The 25936-nt window shown below is 38.3% G+C and overlaps 1 long non-coding RNA gene across 1 annotated transcript in view; it reads left to right on the forward strand.

Moving 5' to 3' along the window:
- Window positions 1–2188: 2188 nt before the first annotated feature.
- Window positions 2189–25936, forward strand: part of LOC123380433 — a 56176-nt gene continuing 32428 nt past the window's right edge. The window contains exons 1-2 of the long non-coding RNA XR_006586178.1: window positions 2189–2791; window positions 8368–8549. This is a non-coding gene — a long non-coding RNA (uncharacterized LOC123380433). The remainder of the gene's footprint in view (window positions 2792–8367; window positions 8550–25936) is intronic.

Consider the following 25936-nt stretch of genomic DNA (forward strand, 5'->3'; position numbering starts at 1 on the left):
TCCGAGGTCTTTCTCCTGTCCAGATACGGTCCTGCACTTCCCTAGCCACTCTTTCTTTTCACTTTGTCTCTCTGCAGAAGGGGGGTCCTTCCCCTCTGTGCCCACGCCGCCTTTTTTTTTTTAATCTCCCCCAGTTCGCAGTTACCCACCTAGCTTTTTTCCAGCTTTCCCATTTTCTTCCTAGTAGATTCAGTCTCTTTTCCTCCCAGGCTCTGGTGTTGAAAATCCTTTGGCTTCTACACTTCTTTGAGAGACACTGGAAGTATGGATTCTGCCTACTTCTCCACCATGTTGGCCCCTCCTCCCTTCTCCTGATACGATTAAAGGTGGTTAAAGCTGTAGAGAAGTTTAGTACTAAAGAAAGAGCACAGGTGGAGAAGGCAAGACAGAAAGGCAAAGAAAACAAAAGGACAAATGTTCTATTAAGGAGATGTTGGGGCAGGGGCAATGTGTGGACTTCTAGGTCAGGGGCGGTTCAACAATCTCTGATTCACATGAGAGCAGAGGTAGCCTTTGCGGTGGGGAAATTAATGATGCATCATAGCATAAACAAACAACCTTTTAAAAGAGTGGGTCACATGTCAAGAGAGCTGAAAAACAAGAACAAGCAGGCTCTGGAGAAAGCCTCACGGTGATGAAAGGAGTCTGCTTCCTGGAAAGTGGTCAGAATTGTACAGACAGTTTGTGAGAACACATTTTTCAGGCTCAGTTAAAAACGTGTTTATTTAACACCTCTCATCTAAGGACCTCAGAATGTTTTACTGACATTTACATTCATAGTTTGCTTGTATTCCATGAGATAGGAATAAAATTGGAATGTTTCTGTGATCTGTTCCTTGTCCTGCAGTTCCCATGAATTTATTTCCCTCAAAAGAGTGATAGCATATAGTTATGTTAACAATACAGAGAACAGAATTTTAGATTCTTTCTAATCCCAAATTGTATAAAATGTTAGACCATGAACAGGTTTGATGACTGTTAGGTTAGTAACACACCTCTAAAACGTGGAGAACAGGACTTCTATACACGACTCCATGAGTTTATGATGGAAAGTAATGAGATCGTATCTATACTGTACTTTGCATCTTGGAAGCGGTACAGGGTATTCATGCATAATTACTGCATGGTTTTAGTTTTTTACAAGACTAAAATAAATAAGGAGTAAAGTGAAGCATGAGTTTCTAAGATCAAAATTTGATCTGTTCTCTTCGAAAAAAATTTTATTCAAGATTCTGTGCATTTCTTCTATCTGTTTGCTTTTTTTTTTTTTTTAAGTGTTTTTAATGTTTATTTTTGAGAGTGGGAGAGACAGAGTGCGAGCAGGGGAGGGGCAGAAAGAGATGGAGACACAGAATCTGAAGCAGGGGCGAGGCTCCAAGCTGTTAGCACAGAGCTGGATGTGGGGCTTGAACGCATAATCATGAGATCAGGACCTAAGCTGAAGTCGGATGCTTAACTGAGCCACCCAGGCACATGGCTTTTTCTTTTTAATTCTTGTATCTTCGCAGAAGCAACTCTGCTTACAAGTAATACAAAAGCTTTAGCAAATTTTTCAGGAGTTGGAATTGGAAAACAAAAGATAGTAAAGAATGTATATGAGTCTAGAAGGAAACATACAAATTTTTTTCCTTGTATATAATTTCTAAATTTTTAGACACATATATTTATTTCTAATACCATAAACACTACAATGAATAAAAACTGAGATTGAAGGACAGAAAATGACCATGATGGAAGAATACATTTATAATTCTTTAATTAATAAAGTATCTTTCCTCTGAAGAGCTTAATCCTGTATAGGAGAAACCTCCCATATAAAAACACATTCTTGAGCTATCAAGACATATGAAAATAACAGATGGTGCCAGAACAGTGGGAGACAGCAGATAGGATAAAGCAGAGGGAGAAGAAAATAGGAAAGAACAAACATGGAAAACTCAGCTGACAGCAGGCAGGGAAAGAGGTCCAAGTGCAAGCTGGGAGGAGGCAACAGTGTCATCGAAAACTGACCTCTGTGCTGTGGAGCCCAAATATGTAACAAAAAGACAGAGTTTGGGTATGAAAAAATATGATAGTTTATTACTTCACCAGGCAAAGGGGGCAGGGGCAGGCTAATGCTTCCAAGACTGCATGCCCACCCAGGGTAAAAGACTGCGGGTTTTATAGAAAAGTACAAGATCTGTGCAATTTCAGTAGGAATCTGGTGTGTGCTGCCAGCTGCATTTGTCATGTCTTCAAGGTTGTGTTGTCACTGGCCATCCAAGTCTCTAAGTATCAACATAGATACTGAGTTCCTGGAACAAAGGATTCTACAGAAAAACAAGTTTAGAGGAGGGGGAGGCTTTGAGAATGAGGAAGAGAAATACTTGTTCAGTTTTAAGTCAAGCCTTGCTGACACATTGATGTGTCCTTCTTAATTGCCAACAATTTTTACATTTCTATAGCAGTTTCAATAGGACCTGGAACTTGAAGGGATTTAAGATATCATTGAGCTCCATACCTTACCTTTTTGTGAGGAAACTGCAGGCCAGAGTTAAGAGATCCATCCAGTCACAAAGCTGGCTCCATGCTTCAGCACTGAGTCTTCAAACTCCCAGTCCGTCCATTCTCCGCCATTAGGCAGGTTTTCTGCCTGGTCTCAGCTTGTATGGGAACCTTTTCCCCATGTTAGCATTAAATAACAATCCTGGAAGTGCCTGGGGGATTCAGCGGGTTAAGTGTCCAACTTCAGCTTAGGTCATGACCTCAAGGTTCATGAGTTCGAGCCCCGCATCCAACTCTGGAGTGCTTGGTAAGTATTAGAATTTATTATTATTTCAACCTCTATTCCTTTACCCTACTATTGCCTCTGCTACAAATGGTTAATTCAGTTTTCACATCTCAGCTCCTCTGGACAGATCAACTTGGATAATTTTTTATGCTTCTTTGAGCCTGTACACATCCTATTAGAGCAATTATACTGAGTAGCATAACAGAAAAAAATAAAATTCACAATTTAAAGCCTAAAATGACTTGTAGCCACTTCTGCTTAAGGACCTTCACTGAATTTGGTAAATCACAGTGAGAAAATAAGCATCCATGCTATTCTTTTCCCTTATAAGGAAGCTCAAGACAGAAATTTTAAGACCTTGACATATTATCTGGGTTGCTAAAGGGTAGAGGTCAGTTGTTTGGCAGGGCTCTTAATTTTTAAAAAGTTCCCTGCGTTTGCAAAGGTAGACCCTGAGACAGCTGACAGTGGTTGTGCTGATGTAGAGGGGATGGAGACTGATATTTCTTTGCTTTTGGTAGTAAAATTTGAGTACAAGGGGAAAGCTTGTCCTCAAGAGTTCAGGATAAGTAGGGAAGGCTTTTGAGTTGGTTGGTATCTGAGCAGTATTATGAAATAAAGTACAAACCTAGTGATGTCAGCTATTTACATAAATACCACATATTAGTGATGCGTGCATGTGAATAAAAGAAAAAGATCTGAGTTCTATGGCTGGGTTAGTGTGGTCAACTTTTGTGTCCTGAAATATCACTAACACAATCTGTTGATAAGACAGAGCTGAGTTTATTGCTTACCACAATAAGGAAGCATACTATCTAAACATAACTGTGGTATTGTTTTGTAGAAGGGTGAGCAAAATAAGAATTTATTGAGAATCAGAAGTTTAGTTTAGCATGAAAGTGTGTGCAGAGTCATGAAAAGATCTATAAATTGAACTCTTCAACACAAGCAGGTACTTAGAACTAAGATTAATAGGAAACATGTATGCCACTCTGAGAATCCTTGAAAGACTAGAAGAGACCCAGGGTTGAACAAATAATATGGGCTTTGAGCTATTTAATCTTCAGCCCTCAGCAATACATCTTCTGCTTTGCCATTGGCCAAGGTCAACAATGAGTTTGTAATTACCAGACCCAGTGCACTCTTTTCAGGGGTCCGATGATTGCTACCCTTATTGCTTTCTTTCTAGTGGTAGCAGAGATCCTCCATCTTTTACCTGAACTCCTGCAGCCATCCCTAGTTGCCCTTATTTTTCAGCAGACATTCTATAATTCACAAAGTCCTCTACACTTTCTAGGAGAATATTCAGGACTCAACTTGGCATATGAGGTGGTTCATGATGGATACTTGGTCCTTACTTGTTTCTTCAACCTCCTTTGGTGAACTTTGTTTCTTGACTGAGTGTTCAAACTGTACAGAATACTATCACTCTCTATTCTTGGAAGGTGTCCTCTTAGACAATTCTCCTTGTCTTGCTAGTGACACTTAGCTTTCAAAATTCTACTCGTGTTCTTTGTCTGATATCTTTCTCAATAATGCACTGGTGAAATTGGTGATAGTCAAAATGCTAAACTTAACAGCTGGTACAGCATGGGCATTATCCAATCAGAGCACACATTGGATGGAAACAACATTATGTTCAATGTAACACATGGCAGTCCAGGGTAGATTTGACTATCCTTGAGTGATGTGTCTTTTAAACCCAGTACATGTATTCTTGCACATAACTGTGCAATATTCTTCCCCCCAGAGTGTAAGCTCTAATGACATCATAGACCTTATTTGTTCATTTTCTTCTCTCTAGAACCTAGCCATAGTAAAGGCAAACAGAATTTCTGAATGTCTGTTTGTATTAAAAGTAAGAAATATAAGAGAGGTATGAATACAGGCTTGGCATAAAACAAAACAAAACAAAACAAAAACAAAAACAAAACAAATAAATATTTTACCAAATGAAGAAAGTGAATTTAAAACTGAGATATCTTATCTTCTGGTTTTAGTGACATGCTGTGTGTGTAGTTAAGGTACTGTGACTTTAAGGAGAGTAGGTCACCAATGCCAGATCTCCCCAACACACTGTGACAGTCTGACCTGATAATCTGGATCCTTCCTTTCCAGATTCAGCCCTTTCATTTATTCCTTTGGTCTTTTATTGCTTTGTTACTTAGCTCCTTCCTCCCTTCCTTCTTTCCTTCTTTCCTTAACTATTCTTTGAAAAAGAAATTTTAAGTGAAAAGTCTTTCACATATGTTAAAAAAAAATAGTGAAAGCAGATACTCAAATAGATACTTGTTCACTAGTGTTATTCACATTAGACAAAAGGTAGAAACAATCCAAGTGTCCATCAACAAATGAATAAATAAAATGTGGATATATAATGCAATATTATTTAGTCATAAAAAGCAATGAAATTCTGGTGTATGCTACAACATGGATGAATTCTGAAAACATGCTAAGTGAAATAAGCATAAATAAACAAAGAGGCAAATGTTGTATGAATCCAGAGATACTAGGTACCTAGAACAGGCAAATTCTTACAGACAGAAAGTAGAATAGAGGTTACCAGTTGCTGAGGGAAGGCAGTACATGGAGAGTTATTATTTAAAGGGTACAGAGCTTCTGGTTGGGATGATGAAAATGTTGCATAAATGAATAGTGATAAAGATTTGACAACATTGTAAATTTACTTAATGCTACTGAATTGTGCCATTAAAATGGTAAATTTTATGTTATATAGATTTTACCACAAATAAAAAATAGTACTGTAATGCATATAATAAAAACTACCAACTCCATATATCTTCCCATCTTTCAGTTCTATTTTCTAGAGGTAATCATTTGTTACTTTTTTTGTTTTCTTTTCACCTCTGTATTTCTCAATATTTGTATTTCTAATTCTTGATTTATCACTTTTAAAAAAAATTTTTTTTTTCAACGTTTATTTATTTTTGGGACAGAGAGAGACAGAGCATGAACGGGGGAGGGGCAGAGAGACAGGGAGACACAGAATCGGAAACAGGCTCCAGGCTCTGAGCCATCAGCCCAGAGCCTGACGCGGGGCTCGAACTCACGGACCGCGAGATCGTGACCTGGCTGAAGTCGGACGCTTAACCGACTGCGCCACCCAGGCGCCCCGATTTATCACTTTTTGACAATATCTAATTATTTCCTGTCATGGCAAATAAGGATTTCGTTCTTCTACTGTTCCCACTTTTGACCCCCATCTTCTCAGTAGTGTTTATTATTGTTTTGTTTTGTTTTTTGTTTATTTTGGCCACTCTTTTTCGTTTTGCAATTTGAATTCTTCTGCTAAAAGACTAGTGTTATGTGTCAGTAACACTTAGCCCTAGGTGCCCACCGTGGGGGTCTAGTCCAGGCTACTTGTTTCCTTGCTGAGTACCCTGTCCCTGCTTGGACTACAACATTGTCCTGAGTATCAACTCACTTGCCTGGGGACTTGGCAGGATGATAACCTCAAAGCAGTTCTCTAATTTGCATGGCTGGACTCTAATCTGTATATTCCCTGGTTCTAGCTGAGGTCCTATTTCCAACAAATGGATCTCTGAAACTCTGAGGTTGTAGCTTGTATGACTTCAACTGGTCCACTGCCTAGAGATGTTTGTTGCTGTGGTCTGGTCACCAGAACAAATCCCCATGGATATGGATAGCAGATAGAATCAAGGACAAGGTCCCCATGCCTCTCTGTACCTATAATTAGGCTTATTGCATATTCAGCCCTGGTCTTTTCTGCCTTCCCTTTGGGTTATGACACTGACATTTAAAAATGGCTAATAGGTAAGTCTTCCTACTTACTACAGGGCAACCACTGAAGCCAAGCCAAAACAAAGTAAACAAAATAGAACACCTTCCTTTTTTTAGAGATCCAGAGGTGAAACTGAGAACTTGGGCTAGGCTGGGGAGCATTCACGAAAGAAAACTCTATTCAAAAGGTTCAGTTCCTGGAGGAAGCAGATGACGAGAAAAGGACAAAAAAAGTAAACAGCTAGGCGAGAAAGGACAGAAATTCTAGATTTGAATCCTTGAATCTCAGTTTTTTTCTTTTGTAGTAATAATATCTGTCGTATTTCCTCACAGGGTTACTATAAAGATTGAATGAAATTATATATGTGAATATGTGGTAGCAGGTATAAATCTCATTCCAAAATATCAGGAGGCAAGAAATTCAACTTTTTTTTTATTGCAAGCACTATTCTCTTTAATAGCAGAAACATAATTTTGGTCAATTAGGGGTTCTCCCACATCCTTGCCTTTGCTTGCACCTAACTTCCTTGGGACTTATGTAATGAAATGCATTTTGTATATGGCTTCTTTGGTTTATTTAACCACTATCTGAAGACCTACCACATGCAAGGCGCTTAAGCAAATAAAAAAAGATTTGTTATTTTTCATAAAGTAGTATAGTGTCTAGTACTTTGCTTCTCTCTCTGTCTTTCTCTCTCTCTCTCTTTTTTTACTTTACCTTTAATTCTTTTTTGGTTCATCAAGATATCCACTTCCTCTTGCAGAAAATTCCTCATGGTTTATCCTGCAGGGTATGCACTTCCTAACTCTATCACATAGACTACGATATGTGTGGGACTACAAATCTGACTAGTGCATAACTTCATCACTGTATGTGGCCAATCTGTGGAGGCACACTTTATTTTTTAATGTTCATTACACCCTTTGTTTAAATGTTTATTTATTTTTAAGAGAGAGAGAGAGAGAAAGAAAGAGCGAACGTGCTAGTGGGGGAGGGGCAGAGAGGAAGAAACAGAATCTGAAGCAAGCTCCAGTCTATCAGCCCAGACAGACTGAGGCTGGAACTCATGAACTGTGAGATCATGACCTGAGTTGAAGTCAGACACCTAGCTGACTGAGCCACCCAGGTGCCCCTTTATTATACACTCTATGCATCCAAGCAGAGATGCAATCATTTGGTATATGAGAAAATCTAAAGAATATGTTTGTGATTTATTAAGGCTGCCATTATAGAGAAAGGAATAGGCATTAACAAATAAAGTCACTTAGGAGTACTGTTTCCAGGCATTTGTCTAATTAACCATTCCCGTGTCTAGCTAGTAGTTTGTATTTTTTAAAAAATGTTTTAATGTTTTATTTATTTTTGAGACAGACAGAGACAGGGGAGGGGCAGAGAGAGATGGAGACACAGAATCTGAAGCAGGTTCCAGGCTCTGAACTGTCAGCACAGAGCCTGATGCGGGGCTCGAACTTGCAAACTACGAGATCATGACCTGAGCCAAAATTGGACGCTTAACCAGCTGAGCCACCCAGGTGCCCCAGTAGTTTGTGTTTTATGGGTGATATTCAATATTCATTAAATGCCTTCTGAATGCATGAATGAATAAAAGAATAAAGGTAAAAAAGGAAGTGATGTGAAATCGTATCATCTAACTTTATTTGGTGGATTAGTGGAAATTACTGGTTTTAAATGATTTATCCTATACTTACCTCCACCACCACCCTCACTTCCACCTCTACCACTAATGAAAAGTTGGGTATTTTTCAGAGTATTTGCTCAAAGTTTATTGTCTGAGACACAGTCATATCCTCTCCCTCTTTGATCTGTTTTCCAGGATAGACAACCTGCTTAGAACACCTTCTTGGCTTCTGCTCTCCAGACCATTTGTCCCACTATTCAGAGAGCTCTTGGAATTGTGCTGCTCCAGTTGGGTGAAAATGCTGGATGTGGTGTTCCAGAAAGGGGAGGGTCCTGGCTCCTGGAGGATTCCCAGGAGTGTTAAATTTAGTGCCTGAGGTGAGTAGAGAGAGGTACCCTGGAGATGTGGGGGGATTGGAGAGTATGGGGGGCAAGTCAGTGAAAGTCATAAAGTAGAACAAGAGGCTCTATAATTTTCATGAATTTTTCATAAAATAGTTGCATTGTAAGTATCTTGATCAAAAAATATGTAATGAACACAAAATACTGGATATCAGGAATGCTTTTAAATAAATTTATACTTTCTTGTCATGATTATATTACCTATACTCTTGAAAAATAGTAGTGCATATATGACAGAATATCTTTCCTAGGTTGCATTTTGAATTTGGAAACATCTATTCTTGGGGACCTCTGTGTGTTCTGTGTCGACTAGCTTCCTTCTTTTTTATGCAATATAGTGTAATTGAGCTAGAGATTTGTAAAGTCTAAAGAACCAGACAAGCATTTAAATACCTATATCTATATACCATTTGGATAAGTCATGCATATATTTATAATTTTTTTCTTTGATTTTTTTTTAGTTTTCTTTTAAAAAAATTTTTTTTTCAACGTTTTTATTTATTTTTGGGACAGAGACAGACAGAGCATGAATGGGGGAGGGGCAGAGAGAGAGGGAGACACAGAATCGGAAACAGGCTCCAGGCTCTGAGCCATCAGCCCAGAGCCTGACGTGGGGCTCGAACTCCCAGACCACGAGATCGTGACCTGGCTGAAGTCGGACGCTTAACTGACTGCGCCACCCAGGCGCCCCTGATTTTTTTCTTAGTTTTTATTTAAATTTTAGTTAGTTAATATATAGTATAATATTAGTCTCAGGAGTAGATTTTAGTGTTTTATCACTTATATATAATACCCAGTGCTCATCACAATAAGTCCCCTCCTTAATACCCATCATCCATTTAATCCATCCCCCTGCCCATCTCCCCTCCAGTAACCCTCAGTTTGTTCTCTATAATTAAGAGTCTGTTTTATGGTTTTCCTCTGTCTCTTTTCCCCTCATGTTCATCTGTTTTGTTTCTTAAATTCCACATTTGAGTGAAATCTTATGGTATTCCTATCAAAATACCAACAGCATTTTTCATAGAGCTAGAAGAAACAATCATAAAATTTGTATGGAACCATAGAAGATTCTGAATAGTCAAAGAAATCTTGAGAAAGGATAGCAAAGCTGGAGGCATCACAATTCCAGACATGAAGCGATATTACAAAGCTCTAGTCATTAAGACAGTATGGTACTGGCACAAAAACAAACACATAGATCAATGGAACAGAATAGAAAACCCAGAAATGAACCCATAACTATATGGTAAACTAATCCTCAACAAAGCTGGAAAGAATATTCAATGGGAAAAAGACAGTCTCTGCAACAAATGGTGTTGGGAAAACTAAACAGTAACATACAGAAGAATGAAACAGAAATGGAGGGGCCAAGATGGCAGAAAAGCATGGAAATTTTTTTTGCATCCCTCCTCCCTGAAATGAAGCCAGATCAACCCTAAACCATATTACACACCTAAAAAAACTGATTTGAGGATTAACACAACAATCTGCACAACCTGAACCACAGAACTCAGCAGGTATGTGGTGCAGAGAGGTGACCAGCCAGAGAGAGAAGCTGCGGAGGACAGGGAGCTGTTTTTGCTTGCAAAGAGAGGACAGAGACAGGGGGAGAGTATGGAAAAGAACCCTCACCCTGAAAGCAGCTGGAGAGTAAGGAAGAGTATGCAAGGAGCTGAACAAAACAAGGAGGAAGGAGAAAGGAGAGGGTTTAAATCCCATTAAGACTCTATAAACAAGAGGAATGCAGAGTCTAAAACTCCACAGCTTGATACCTGGCAGTGCTCTGGTGGGAACAGTGAATCCCCAGGAGCAGAGAGCAAGGTCCTCAGAGTCCACAAGTCACATGGGGAGAGGCCATTCCCCTCCTGGGAGGACATTTGGTAGAGGCAGTGCAGCCTCCCCACAGGCAAAGTTCCTAGGGGACCCCAGAAAACAACCACATTTGCTGGTGTTGTAACAAGAATATTAAGGATGAAGCCTCTGGCCAGATGTGTGTTGTGATTTACTTTAATCCCTGAAACACTGCTGCTACATAATCGCTTGAACTTTTTCTGGCGCGGGCTGGAACCCAGCCACAGTCTCTGGGCATCAGCAGCAGCGCAGTCTTGAGAACGTTCCTGGGGGACAGTCAGCACCCAGCCAATGCTCAGCCAGACCCTTCCCCTGAGGGTTAGAATAGGTCAAAGCCAAGTCCCTGAGAAGTCAGCGGTTATGAAACACAGTTGCATCTCAGATAAAACTCAGAGGGGAGGTGTGATTGCTTGGTCACATACAGTAAGAACAGGGAGTGAATGAAGTGGAAGACAAAGGAGGAGTGCTTGTTTGCCAGATGAGGAGAGCACAGAGTTCTGATACTAGAGACTGGGTAGCTGGGTGACACCATTTTCACCCCTCCCATGTATGTCCATACACCAGTAGGCTAAGCAGCGCCATCTAATTGAGAACAGAGCCGTTACAATAAGCTCTGCCTAACTGGGCCAACCTCTCTCTTGAGGAACACCACAACTCTCCACCTGCTTAGTTTATGAACTATAAAGTGAATCATAGTTTGACTACTAGGGGAAACCGAAGTAATTCAATCATATTTCAGTCTGTTTGCTGGTCCATCTATTCAATTTTTTTCCTTTTCTTTTCTTACTCTTGAATGCAGAAAGAGAAAAAAATATTTTTATTTTCCATTTTTATTAAAATGATTTTTCTGTAATTTTTCTACTATATTATTTACCTTTTTATAAAATTTTTAAATTCTATTTTACTTTCACAATTTCATTTTATTCTATTTTAGTGTATTCATTTTTTCCAACTTTCTAACATTTTCCTTTTCTTTCCATTTTCTTTTTTCTGTTTCTTTCTTTTCTTATCTTTCTGTAATCTATCAAGCTCCTTTCAATAACCAGACCAAAACACACCTAGAATATAGCATCTTTTATTTGATGTTTTTGTGTTGTTTTTAATTTTTTAATTTAATTTTTTTTTACTTTATTAATTTCTTTTCTTCCTTCAAAATGACAAAATGAAGGAATTCACCCTGAAACAAAGAACAGGAAGAAATCAGAGCCAGGGACGCAATCAACACAGATACAAGCAAGATGTCTGAACCAGAATGTAGAATCACAATAATATGAATACTAGTGGAGGTTGAAAATAGATTAGAATCCCTTTCTGTGGAGATAAAAGAAGTAAAATTAGTCAGGATGAAATAAAAAATGCTATAACTGAGCTGCAATCTCAAATGGTTGCCAAGGCCACAAGGATGGATGAAGCAGAGCAGCGAATCAGCAATACAGAAGACAAATTTATGGAGAACAATGAAGCAGAAAAAAAGAGGGAGACTAAGGCAAAAGACCACAATTTAAGAATTAGAGAACTCAGTGACTCTTTAAAAAGGAATAACATCAGATTCATAGGGGTCCCAAAAGATGAAGAGAGGGAAAAGGGGTGATAAGGTTTATGTGAGCAAATCATAGCAGAAAACTTTCCTAACCTGGGGAAAGACACAGACATCAAAACCCAGGAAGTACAGAGGACTCCCATTAGATTCAACAGAAACCGACTATTAAAAAGGCATATCACAGTCAAATTCACAAACTACACAGAAAAGGAAAGAATTATGAAAGTGGGAAGGGAAAAGAATCCTTAACTTATAAGGGAAGACAGATCAGGTTCGCTGCAGACCTATCCACAGAATCTTGCCAAGACAGAAAAGAGTGGCAAGGATATATTCAATGCACTGAATTGGAAAAATGTGCAGCCAAGAATTCTTTACTAGTAAGGCTGTCATTCAAAATAGGAGAGATATTGAGTTTCCAAGACAAACAAAAACTCAAGGAGTTTGTGACCAGCCCTCCAAGAAATTTTAAGGGGGACTCTCTGAGGGGAGAAAAGACAAAAAAGAAGAAGAAGAAGAAGAAGAAGAAGAAGAAGAAGAAGGAGGAGGAGGAGGAGGAGGAGGAGGAGGAGGAGGAGAAAAGAAAAGAAAAGAAAAGAAAAGAAAAGAAAAGAAAAGAAAAGAAAAGGAAAGAAAAGGAAAGAAAAAAGAAAGAAAAAAGGAAAACAAAAAGACCAAAGCAACTCTACAGGCAACATGAAGGCAATAAATTCATATCTTTCAGTATTCACTCTAAACGTCAATGGACTAGATACTCCAGAAAAAACATAGGGAAACAGAATGGATAACAAAACAAGATCCAGGGGAGAAGATGGCAGAATAGGAGGACGCTGGGCTCATCGTGTCCTACTGATCACTTAGATGCCACCCACACCTGCCTAAATAACCAAGAAAACTGCCAGAAGACTAGAAGAATGGATTCTCCAGAGCCAAGCATAGCCAAGAGGCCCACGGAAGAGGGTAGGAAGGGCAGAGAGGAGGTGCACGCTACACAGACTGGCGGGAGGGAGCCGGGCAGTGGACGAGCAGCTTGCCTGGCAAGGCAGAGCCCCTGAGTCTGGCTTGCAAAAGTGGAGGGGCCGGACTGCATGAGTTCTGACAGCCAGTGGGACTTAACATCTGGAATGTTATAAGTCAACAGCTCTGCTCAGAGAGTGGGAGGGTGAGAGGACACCGAGAGGGAGAGGTGTTGAGCCCTGGAAGACAGAGTTCAGGTCAGCAGCGGGGAACAAAGACACTGGCCAGCACCATCTCCCTCTCCCATCCCCCAGCCAAAATCCCAGAGGGAATTCTGTGCTTCTGTGGATCCATACCTCCAATGGGTCTGCCTCTCTCCTGGTGCTGCAGGGCCCCTCCAGCAGGGGACCACCATGGCAAAGCAAACTAAGCCTACCCCTCCCGCTCCTGTGCACCTTGCAGATCGACCCTGGCCAATAGGCCAGATCCCATCAAAGCAGCACCACAAGCCTACAAGTGTGCAAGTAGCGCACTTGGCCCTGGTGTGACAGGGGCCACACCACTCCACAGTGAGTCCTGCCCGTGGGAGAGGGGAAGACAAGGTACACACCAGTCTGACTGTGGCCCCAGCGGTGGGCTGGGGACAGACATCGGGTCTGACTGTGGCCCTGCCCACCAACACAAATTACACTAGCCAGCACAGGGGAAGAGCCCTGCAGTTCCGCACCACTCCAGGGACTATCCGAAATGCCCATTTCTTCACTGGATTATTTGTTTTTCGGGTGTGGAGTTTGGTGAGCTCTTTATAGATTTTGGATACTAACCCTTTGTCCGATATGTCATTTGCAAATATCTTTTCCCATTCCGTCGGTTGCCTTTTAGTTTTGTTGATTGTTTCCTTGGCAGTGCAGAAGATTTTTATCTTTATGAGGTCCCGATAGTTAACTTTTGCTTTCAATCCCCTTTCCTTTGGAATGTGTCAAGTAAGAAATTTCTGCGGCTGAGGTCAAAGAGGTTTTTTCCTGCTTTCTCCTCTATGGTTTTGATGGTTTCCTGTCTCACATTCAGGTCCTTTATCCATTTGAGTTTATCTTTGTGAATGATGTAAGAAAGTGTTCTAATTTTATCCTTCTGCATGTTGCTGTCCAGTTCTCCCAGCACCATTTGTTAAAGAGACTGTCTGTTTTCCATTGGATATTCTTTCCTGCTTTGTCAAAGATTAGTTGGCCATACTTTTGTGGGTTTAATTCTGGGGTTTCTATCCTATTCCATTGGTCTATGTGTCTGTTTTTGTGCCAATACCATGCTGTCTTGATGATTACAGGTTTGTAGTAGAGGCTAAAGTCTGGGATTGTGATGCCTCCCACTTTGGTTTTCTTCTTCAAAATTACTTTGGCTATTCGGGGTCTGTTGTGGTTCCACAAAAATTTTAGGATTGCTTGTTCTAGCTTCGAGAAGAATACTGGTGCAATTTTGATTGGGATTGCATTGAGTGTGTAGATAGCTTTGTGTAGTATTGACATTTTAACAATATTTATTCTTCCAATCCATGAGCACGGAATGTTTTTCCATTTCTTTGTGTCTTCTTCAATTTCCTTCATAAGCTTTCTATAGTTTTCAGCATATAGATATTTTACATTTGTGGTCAGGTTTATTCCTAGATATTTTATGCTTCTTGGTGCAATTGTGAATGGGATCAGTTTCTTTATTTGTCTTTCCACTGCTTCATTATTAGTGTATAAGAATGCAACTGATTTCTGTACATTAATTTTGTATCCTGAGACTCTGCTGAGTTCATGTATCAGTTCTAGCAGACTTTTGGTGGAGTCTGTCGGGTTTTCCATGTATAGTATCATGTCATCTGCAAAAAGTGAAGCTTGACATCATCATTGCCAATTTTGATGCCTTTGATTTCCTTTTGTTGTCTGATTGCTGATGCTAGAACTTCCAACACTATGTTAAACAACAGCAGTGTGAGTGGACATCTCTGTCGTGTTCGTGATCTCAGGGGGAAAGCTCTCAGTTTTTCCCCATGGAGGATGATATTAGCTGTGGGCTTTTCATAAATGGCATTTATGATGTTTAAGTGTGTTCCTTCTATCCCGACTTTCTCAAGGTTTTTATTAAGAAAGAGTGCTGAATTTTGTCAAATGCTTTTTCTTCATCAATAGACAGGATCATATGGTTCTTATCTTTTCTTTTATTAATGTGATGTATCATATTGATTGATTTGTGAATGTTGAACCTTCATCCCAGGAATGGGGATGCCCTGCATCCCAGGAATGAATCCCACTTGATCATGGTGGATAATTCTTTTTATATGCTGTTGAATTCAATTTGCTAGTATTTTATTGAGAATTTTTGCATCCATATTCATCAGGGATATTGGCCTGTAGTTCTCTTTTTTTACTGGGTCTCTGTCTGGTTTAGGAATCAAAGTAATGCTGGCTTCATAGAATGAGTCTGGAAGTTTTCCTTCCCTTTCTATTTCTTGGAATAGCTTGAGAAGGATAGGTATTATCTCTGCTTTCAACGTCTGGTAGAACTCCCCTGGGAAGCTATGTGGTCCTGGACTCTTATTTGTTGGGAGATTTTTGATAACCGATTCAATTTCTTCGCTGGCTATGGGTCTGTTCAAGCTTTCTATTTCCTCCTGATTGAGTTTTGGAAGCGTGTGGGTGTTTAGGAATTTGTCCATTTTTTCCAGGTTGTCCAGTTTGTTGGCATATAATTTTTCATAGTATTCCCTGATAATTGCTTGTATCTCTGAGAGATTGGTTGTAATAATTCCACTTTAAATCATGATTTTATCTATTTGGGTCATCTCCCCTTTCTTTTTGAGAAGCCTGGCTAGAGGTTCATCAATTTTGTTTATTTTTTCAAAAAACCAACTCTTGGTTTCGTTGATCTGCTCTATAGTTTTTTTAGATTCTATATTGTTTATTTCTGCTCTGATCTTTATTATTTCTCTTCTTCTGCTGGGTTTAGGCTGCCTTTGCTGTTCTGCTTCTATTTCCTTTAGGTGTGCTGTTAGATTTTGTATTTGGGATTTTTCTTGTTTCTTGAGATAGGCCTGGATTGCAATGTATTTTCCTCTCAGGACTGCCTTCGCTGAGTCCCAAAGTGTTTGGCTTGTTGTATTTTCATTTTCATTTGTTTCCATATATTTTTATATTTCTTCTCTAATTGCCTGGTTGACCCATTCTTTCTTTAGTAGGGTGTTCTTTAACCTCCATGCATTGAAGAGTTTCCAAATTTTTCTTGTTTAGCATTATGATTTGAAAGTTTGTTGGCATGATCTCAATTCTTTTGTATTTATTGAGAGTTTTTTTGTGACTCAGTATGTGATCTGTCTTGGGGAATGTTCCATGTGAACTTGAAAAGAATGTATATTCTGCTGCTTTATGATGAAAAATTCTAAATATACCTGTCAAGTCCATCTGGTCCAGTGTATCATTCAGGGCCATTGTTTCTATATTGGTTTTCTGTCTAGATGATCTGTCCATTGTTGTAATTGGAGTATTAAATCCCCAACAATTATCACATTATTTCCACTAAGATTGCTTCAGTTTGTGATTGTTTTATATATTTGGATGCCCCAAATTTGGTGCATAAACATTTATAATTGTTATCTCTTTTTGATGGTTAGACCCCAGAATTATTATATAATGCCCTATTTCATCTCTTATTACAGTATTTAGTTTAAAATCTAGTTTGTGATGTAAGTATGGCTCCTCCATCTTCCTTTTGACTTCCATTGGCATGATAGGTAGTTCTCAATCCCTTCACTTTCAATCTGAAGGTGTTCTCAGGTCTAAATTTGGTCTCTTGTAGATAGTGAATAGATTGGTCTTGTTTTTATTATACATTCTGATACCCTATGTCTTTTGACTGGAGCATTTAGTCCATTTACATTCAGTGTTAGTATTGAGAGATATGGGTTTAGAGTCATTGTGATATGTGTAGGTTTCATGCTTGTAGTGATGTGTCTGGTAGTTTGTGGTCCTGGCAACATTTCACTCACAGAATCCCTCTTAGGATCTTTTGTAGGGCTGGTTTAGTGGTGGTGAATTCCTTCAGTTTTTGTTTGTTTGGGAAAACTTTTATCTATCCTTCTATTCTGAATGACAGGCTTGCTGGAGAAAGGATTATTGGCTGCATATTTTTACTATTTAGCACATTTAAAATTTCCTGCCATTCCTTTCTGGCCTGCAAGGTTTCAGTAAGTAGGTCTGTTACTACCCTTATGTTTCTACCCTTGTTGGTTAAGTCATGTTTATCCCTTGTTTCTTTTAGAATTCTCTTTATCTTCATATTTTTCCAGTTTCACTATGATATGTCATGCAGATTGATTCATGTTAAGTCTGAAGGAAGTTCTTTGTGCCTCCTGGATTTCACTGTCTGTTACCTTTCTCTCTCTCTCTTTCTTCTTCTTCTGGAACTCCTATATATGGATATTGTTCCCTTTCATTAAATCACTTAGTCCCTAATTATCCCCTTGTAATCCAGATTTTTTTATCTGTATTTTTCTCAGATTTATCTTTTTCCAAATTTTATCTTCTATTTCACATATTCTTCCCTCTGCCTCTTCGATTGTCACTTTCTCTGTCTCTAGTTTATTTTGCACCCATTTATAGCATTTTTAATTCATCCTCACTATTTTTTAGATCCTTGATGTCTGTAGCAATAGATTATTTCCTGTCTTCTATCCTTTTCTCAACTCTAGTGATTAATCATATGAGTATTATTCTAATTTCTTGTTCAGTTACATTGTTTGTATCTGTTTTGAGCAATTCTTTAGCTGTCATTTTTTCCTGGAATTTCTTTTGAGGAGAATTCTTCTATTTCATCATTTTGGCTAGATTTCTGTCCTAATGTGTTTTAAAAGCTAGTTATATGCCCTGTACTTGTGAGCACTATTATATTAAAGAGGGGTCATACACTGTTCAGGGCCTGGCCCTTCAGGAGGTTTTTGTTTTTGTTTTTGTTTTTTTTTGGAGAGTGTTAGTTTCTCTCTGTTGTTGTGACTTTGGTTACTCTATCTCCCTACTCATAGTGATATTTTGAACCCTCCATTCAATGTGCTTTGATTTGTTTGTTTAAATAGCCTTGGAAAGGAAAACAAACAACAAACAGAGAACAAAAACACACAAACATACACACAAGCAAAAATAAACCCCAAAAGAAAAAACAGAAACACCAGCTACAAGTAAACAACAGGGTGGAGGCAGTACTGATGGAAGAGACCTTACCCTATACAAAGAGAGAAATGACAAGGGCAGGGAAAAAGAAAAAAAAATAAAATTGACCGGAAAGAGAAACTATAGGGCTAAATGCAGAGAGAGAGAAAGGAAAATAAAGAAGGAGGTGAGGAACATGTATCAAGAGAATTGATTAAAAATGTCTGCTTAAACAAAACAAGAACCAGAGTAACCAAACTAGAGGAGGGAAGAGATAAGAAGGAGAAAAGGAAGGAAGACTATATCTATATAAGAATTGTCTGAGAATTAAACCAGGCAATGCAACAGCACTGGTCTGGAGGAGGGGCTGTCTTGTTCTCAGCGTCCTTCCTGATTCAGTAGATAGGCAGTTACCAGGCATAGAAGGGCATGGTTTGGTGTAGATGGGTCTGGCCTCCTCTCTGGGCCCTCTGTCCTGAAGCCCTACCTTGTTTGTAGTGGGGAGAAAAATGGCAACACCCCAGTCTATCCTTGAAGACCAGGTGTCCCAAACCACTCTGTTCAAGCTGTTTTCACTGTGTCATGGGTGTAAATGAGGTTGTTTGTCCCACTCTGCCTACTCCCATGCCCAGGCACATGGCTGGGATTCAAACTCCTGCTCTGCGTGCCCTGGTACTGGGAGAGTGCAGCTCTACACCGCCCAATATATGGTCTCTGGCTAGCGGATGCAGGCAGACTTTGTCCTGTCCCACAGCACTCCAGGGAGGAGATCACATTCTCCTACTGCAGACTACACCCCTGACCTAGCCACCGAGACTGGGCCTAGCTCCCCTCCTCCCCAGGTGTGTGATCAGGGCAGCTGGCCCGAGTCTGGGAAAAAACCTTTAGTTAGAGATTAGATCTTTCTCTGTCCCAGTCCATGTTTTTTTTCTCTTGTCCAGATACAGTCCTATGCTTTCCCAGACTCTCTCTTCCCTTTGTCTTTCTGCATGAAGGGCTCCCTTTCTTCCGTTTGTTTTATTTCTTCTAGTTCACAATCATACACCTATGGCCTGTCAGGTTGTCCCAGTGGGTCCCTGGAAGCAACTGTCTCTTTGCCTCCCAGACTCTTGGAGTTCAAAGTCCTTTAGTTTCAACACTGCTTTGTTTGAGAGATGAGGGAACATGGGATCCCTCTACTTCTCCACCATGTTGGCCCCCTAGCCACAGCATCCTTTCTTGATAAAAACCCTCAAGAAAGTACGGTTAGAAGGATCATACCTCAAGATCCTGAAAGCCATATATGAAAGACCCACTGCTAGTATCATCCTCAATGGGAAAAAACTGAGATCAGGAACAAGACAGGGATGTCCACTCTCACCACTGTTACTCAACATGGTATTGGAAGTCTTAGCCTCAGCAATCAGATAATACAAAGGAATGAAAGACATCCAAATAGACCAAGAGGAAGTCAAAGTTTCACTTTTCCCAGATGACATGATACTCTACATGGAAAACCCAAAATATTCCACCAAAAAACTGCTAGAACTGATCCATGAATTCAGCAAAGTTGCAGGATATAAAATCAATGCACAGATATCAGTTGCATTCCTGTACACCAATAAGGAAGTAACAGAAAGCAAAATCAAGGAATCAATTCCATTTAAAATTGCATCAAAACCCATAAAATACCTAGGAATAAATCTAACTAAGAAGTGAAAAATCTATACACTGAAAACTATAGAAAGCTTATGAAAGAAATTGAAGACACACACACACACACACAAAGGAAAAATATTCCATGCTCATGCATTAGAAGAACAAATATTGTTAAAATGTCTACCCTACCCAAAGCAATCTACATATTGAATGCAATCCCTATCAAAATAAACCAGCATTCTTCACAGAGCTAGAACAAATAATCCTAAAATTTGTATAGAACCATTAAAGACCCTGAATAGCTAAAGCAATCTTGAAAAAGAAAACAAAAGCAGGAAGCATCACAATCCTGGACTTCAAACTATACTACAGAGCTATAATCAGCAAGACAGTATGGTACTAGCACAAGAACAGACACTCAGATGAATGGAACAGAATATAGAACCCAGAAATGGACCCACAAACGTATGGCTAGCTAATCTTTGACATAGCAGGAAAGAATATCCAATGGAATAAACAGTCTCTTCAGCAAATGGTGTTGGGGAAACTGGAAAGTGACATGCAGAAGAATGAACCTGGACCCCTTTCTTACACCATACACAAAAATAAACTCAAAATGGATGAAAGACCTAAATGTAAGAAAGGAAGCCATCAAAATCCTTGAAGAGAAAGCAGGCAAAAACCTCTTCGATCTGGTCTGCAGCAACTTCTTGCAAAACACGTCTCCAGAGGCAAGGGAAACAAAAGCAAAAATGAACTACTAGGACCTCATCAAAATAAAAAGCTTCTGCACAGCAAAGGAAACAATCAGCAAAACTAAAACGCAGCCAACACAATGGGAGAAGATATTTACAAACGACATATCAGATGAAGGGTTAGTATCCAAAATCTATAAAGAACTTATCAAACTCAGCACCCAAAAAACGAATAATCCAGTGAAGAAATGGGCCAAAGACATGAATAAACACTTCTCCAAGAAGACATCCAGATGGCCAACTGACACATGAAAAAATGCTCCACATCACTCATCATCAGGGAAATACAAATCAAAGCCATAATGAGATACCACCTTACACCTGTCAGAATGGCTAACATTAACAACTCAGGCAACAACAGATGCTGGTGAGGATGTGGAGAAAGAGGATCTCTTTTGCACCATTGTGGGAATGCAAGCTGGTGCAGCCACTCTGGAAAACAATATGGAGGTTCCTCAAAAAACTAAAAATAGAACTTCCCTACGACCCAGCAATTACACTACTAGGTGTTCATCCAAGGGATACAGGGTGTTGTTTCGATGAGGCACATGCACCCCAATGTTTACAGCAGTGTTATCAACAATAGACAAAATATGATAAGAACCTAAATGTCCATTGATGGATGAATTGATAAACAAGAAGTGGTATATATATACAATGGTGTATTATTCAGCAATCATAAAGCATGAAATCTTGCCATTTGCAACTACGTGAATGGAACTAGAGGGTATTATGCTGAGCAAAATTAGTCAGTCAGAGAAAGAGAAATATCATATGACTTCACTCATATGAGGACTTTAAGTTAGAAAACAGATGAACATAAGGGAGGGGAAGTAAAAATGATATAAAAACAGGGAGGGGGACAAAACATGAGACTCTTAAATATAGAGAACAAACAGAGGGTTGCTGGAGGGGTTGTGGGAGTGGGGATGGGCTAAATAGGTAGACGGCATTAAGGAATCTACTCCTGAAATCATTGTTGTACTATATGCTAACTATCTTCGATGTAAATTTTAAACAAATGATGTATGAAACAGGACTTTCTTACACCACAGAGAAAAATAAACTCAAAATTGATCTAAAAGCTAAATGTGAGATAGGAAACCATCAAAATCTTAGAAAACACAGGTACCACCCTCTTTGACATCAACCACAGTAACTTTTTACTAAACATGTCTATGGAGGAAAGGGAAACAAAAGCAAAAATGAAGTCTTGGGACTTCATCAAGATAAAAAACTTCTGCACAGTGAAGGAAACAATCAACAAAATAAAGACAACTGAAAATAAGAAAATTGAAATCACTTTTCATTTTATCATTTTACAAGACTCTTCTTCATGTAAAAACTTTTCATGAATTCTTCACAAAATAGTTGCATTTGAAGGAATGGGAGAAGATATTTGCAAATGCCGTATTTGGTAAATGTTAGTATCCAAGATTTACAAAGAACTTACCAAACCCAATACCCAAAAACCAAATCATCCAGTTAGGAAATAGGCAGAAGACATGAATAGACATTGTTCCAAAGAAAACATACAGATGGCTAACAGTCACATGAAAAGATGCTCACCATCACTCATCAGGGAAATACAAGTCGAAACTACAGTAAGATAATACCTCACACCTGTCAGAATGGCTAAAATTACAGCACAGGAAGCAATAAGTGTTGGTGAGGATTTGATGATAGGGGAACCCTCTTACACTGTTGGTGGGAATGCAAACTAGTGCAGCCACTGTAAAAAACAATATGGAGCATCCACAAAAAGTTAAAATCGACTTACCCTATAGATGACTCAGCAATTGTAGTACGAGAGTATTTACCAAAAAGATACAAAAATACTGATTTGAAGAGACACAGATACCCTAATGTTTACAGCAGCATTGTAAACTATAGTTAAATTATGGAATGAGCCCAAATGTCCATAGACTGATGAGTGGATAAAGAAGAAGTAGTGTGTGTGTATATATATATATATATATATATATATATATATATATATTACTATAAATACTACTATAAATAATATATATACTATATAGTATATTACTATTATAAATAATACTATAAATACTACTAAACTACTATACTACTATAAATTATATATATATATATAATACTACTATACTACTATATATAATACTACTATAGTATACTACTATAAATAATACTACTATACTACTATACTGCTATAGTACTACTATAAATAATATATATACTACTATAAATAATATATATAATACTACTATAAATACTATATATACTACTGTAAATAATACTATATACTACTATTATAAATAATATATACTACTTTACTACTATATATACTACTATAAATACTACCATACTACTATAAATACTATATATACTACTATAAATAATACTACTATGCTACTACACTAAATAATATATATATTATTACACTATACTACTATAAATACTACTATAAATACTATATTATATATATATATATACTGCAATATTACTCAACCATAAAAAAAGAATGAAATCTTGCCATTTGAAACAATGTGGATGGAGCTATAATGTATTACACTAAGGGAAATAAGTCAGTCAGAGAAAGACAAATATTATATTTATAAATTTTTGATGTTGTATGTAATATATGTATGTCATATTTGTGTTATCTGCATAAAAATTATGTGGCTGAACTACCAGTAAAGATCAGTGTTTCTCAGCTGGCCAAAGGATGTATCAGAAATAAATAATTATTGATACTCTGCTGACATTTTTGAATGTATTGAATACCAGTAATAATAAGCAATGAGAAGATTCTTTAAAAAACAAATTAGTGTTTTGTGCAAGGAATACATTGTATGCTAAAAGGTTTCCTTTTCTATAGAAAGCTTTGCAATGCTGTCTAAAATGTCCCTTTGAATGAGGTTGGGCCTATAGACAAAATATTTCTTTAGGACAACCCTCTGGGGACATGCTCCATGACAGGCAGCTGCACAATGTCAGGTCAGTCTGAGGCATCCAAAAGAGCTCAGGTCCCAGGAAAGCAGGCACCATGGCTCTGGTACTTCTCCTTGAAGTAAAGAGGAGACCTGGTGGAATAGTAAAGTCGGGATTTCAGTGAAAGCACCACCCTGACTTTGGCTTTGGGGACATCATGATCACACTACCAAACCAGTGAACCTACGTGGCCCCAGACTTGCCATGTTTGACCATGGAGTTGTGTGGATAAATTTGAATGCCAGCAGCATAATAGAATGCTTCCAGTTACTAAAATAAAAGTGTGCCATTAATAGCAACATATGGTTACCATTAATAATGAGCACATGAGAAAGTCAGAGAAGCTGAATGCCAAATAGTGATCCTGGCTCCAGGAAAGTAATCCATAAAGCAGAGAGCAGAGTTTAGTCTAATCCTTTATAGACTTGCCTTCTTTCAGATTTCCCCATTGCTTAAGTTACTCAATAGGATTAAAGTTAGCACTTTTAAATTTCTATTAGCATAATCAATGTGTGAAGTTACTATTAATGCTCATAGGAATAATTTGCTAAATTGTTAAGTCCTTATGGCAGAAAAAACAATAATGAAGCTACCCTTAACATTGTTATAGATAACACACATGTATGTGTATGCTTGGAGGATCTGTTTAATCAATGTCAGTTTAGCTTCTCTAAATAATTTTGGTTATTATTTATTTATTGATTTATTATTTTAATATTTATTTATTTATTTATTTATTTATTGAGAGAGAGAGACAGTCAGAGCAGGAGCGGCGTAGGGGCAGACAGAGAGGGAGACACGAATCCAGAGCAGGCTCCAGGGTCTGAGCCATCAGCACAGAGCCCAACACCGGGCTCAAACTCATGAACCATGAAATTATGACCTGAGCTGAAGTCGTACGCTCAACCGACTGAACCACCCAGGTTCCCCAATAATTTTGGTTTTTGAGACAAAGATGGATACAAATGGAGGTCACCAAGAAAAAGCTATTTTTTCCAGTAGAAAATTCTCCCGTTATTTCTATCTGGATTATGTTTGGTTCTCCTGAGTAACTCAGTGTCTCCAAAAATTTGGTACATAGAATTTTAGTTCTACAAGGTGATCTTTTTTTTAAAAAATTTAATTCTGGTATAGTTAACATACAATGCTATATTAGTTTCAGGTGTACAATACAGTGATTCACAATTTTGTACATTACCCAATGCTCATCAAGATAAGTGCACTCTTTGATCTCCATCACCTATTTCACCCTTCCCCACACCCACCTCCCCTCTGGAAACCATTAATTTTTCTCTACAGTTAAGAGTCTGTGTTATGGTTTGTCTCTTTTCTTCCTTTGTTCATTTTTTTTTGTTTCTTAATATCCACATGCAAGGGAAATCATATGGTATTTGTCTTTCTCTGATTTATTTCACTTAGTGTCATACTTTTTAGCTCCATACATGTTGTTGCAAATGGCAAGATTTCATTTTTTTAATAGCTGAGTAATATTCCATTGTGTGTGTATATATATATATATATATATATATATATATATACCAAATCACCTATATCCATTTATTTATCAATGGACACTTGGGCTGCTTCCATAATTTGGCTATTGAAAATAATGCTGCAATAAACATGGAGGTGCATATATCTTTTTGAATTAGTATTTTCATATTCTTTGGGTAAGTACCCAGTAGTGAAATGACTATATCATAGGGTAATTCTATTTTTAATCATTTGGGGAACTTCCATACTGTCTTCAATAGTGTTCACACTAGTTCGCATTCCTACCAACAGCACATGAGAGTTCCTTTTTCTTCGCATCCTTGCCAACACTTGTTTCTTGTGTTTTTGAATTTAGCCATTCTGACATGATATCTCATTGTGGTCTTGATTTGCATTTCTCTGATGATTAGTCGAGGATCTTTTCATGTGTCTTTAGGCCATCTGTATGTATTCTTTGGAGCAATGTTTGTTCATGTCTTCTGCCCTTTTAAAAAATTGGATTATTTGTTTTTGGAGTGTTTAATTGTGTAAGTTCTTTACATATTTTGAATACTAGCCCCTTATTGAATATGTCATTACAAATGTCTTCTCCCATTCACTAGGCTGCCTTTTAGTTTTTATTGATTTTTTCCTTTGCTGTGTAGAAGCTTGCTCTTTCTTTCTTTCTTTCTTTCTTTCTTTCTTTCTTTCTTTCTTTCCTCCTTCCTTCATTTCTTTCTTTCTTTCTTTCTTTCTTTCTTTCTTTCTTTCTTTCTTTCTTTCTTTCTTTCTTTCTTCTTTCTTTCTTCTGTAGACTTCATTTTCAGCTCAGAACCCAACACAGGGTCTGAAGCTCACAACCCTGAGATTGAGACATGAGCTGAGATTAAGTTAAACACTTAACTGACTGAGCTACCCAGGTGCCCCAGAAGCTTTCTGTTTTGATGTATTCTCAGCAGTTTATTTTTCTTTTGTTTCCCTTGACTTAGGAAACATATCTAG

This window comes from Felis catus, chromosome D1, assembly GCF_018350175.1.
Source record: "Felis catus isolate Fca126 chromosome D1, F.catus_Fca126_mat1.0, whole genome shotgun sequence".
NCBI classification, from domain to species: domain Eukaryota; kingdom Metazoa; phylum Chordata; class Mammalia; order Carnivora; family Felidae; genus Felis; species Felis catus.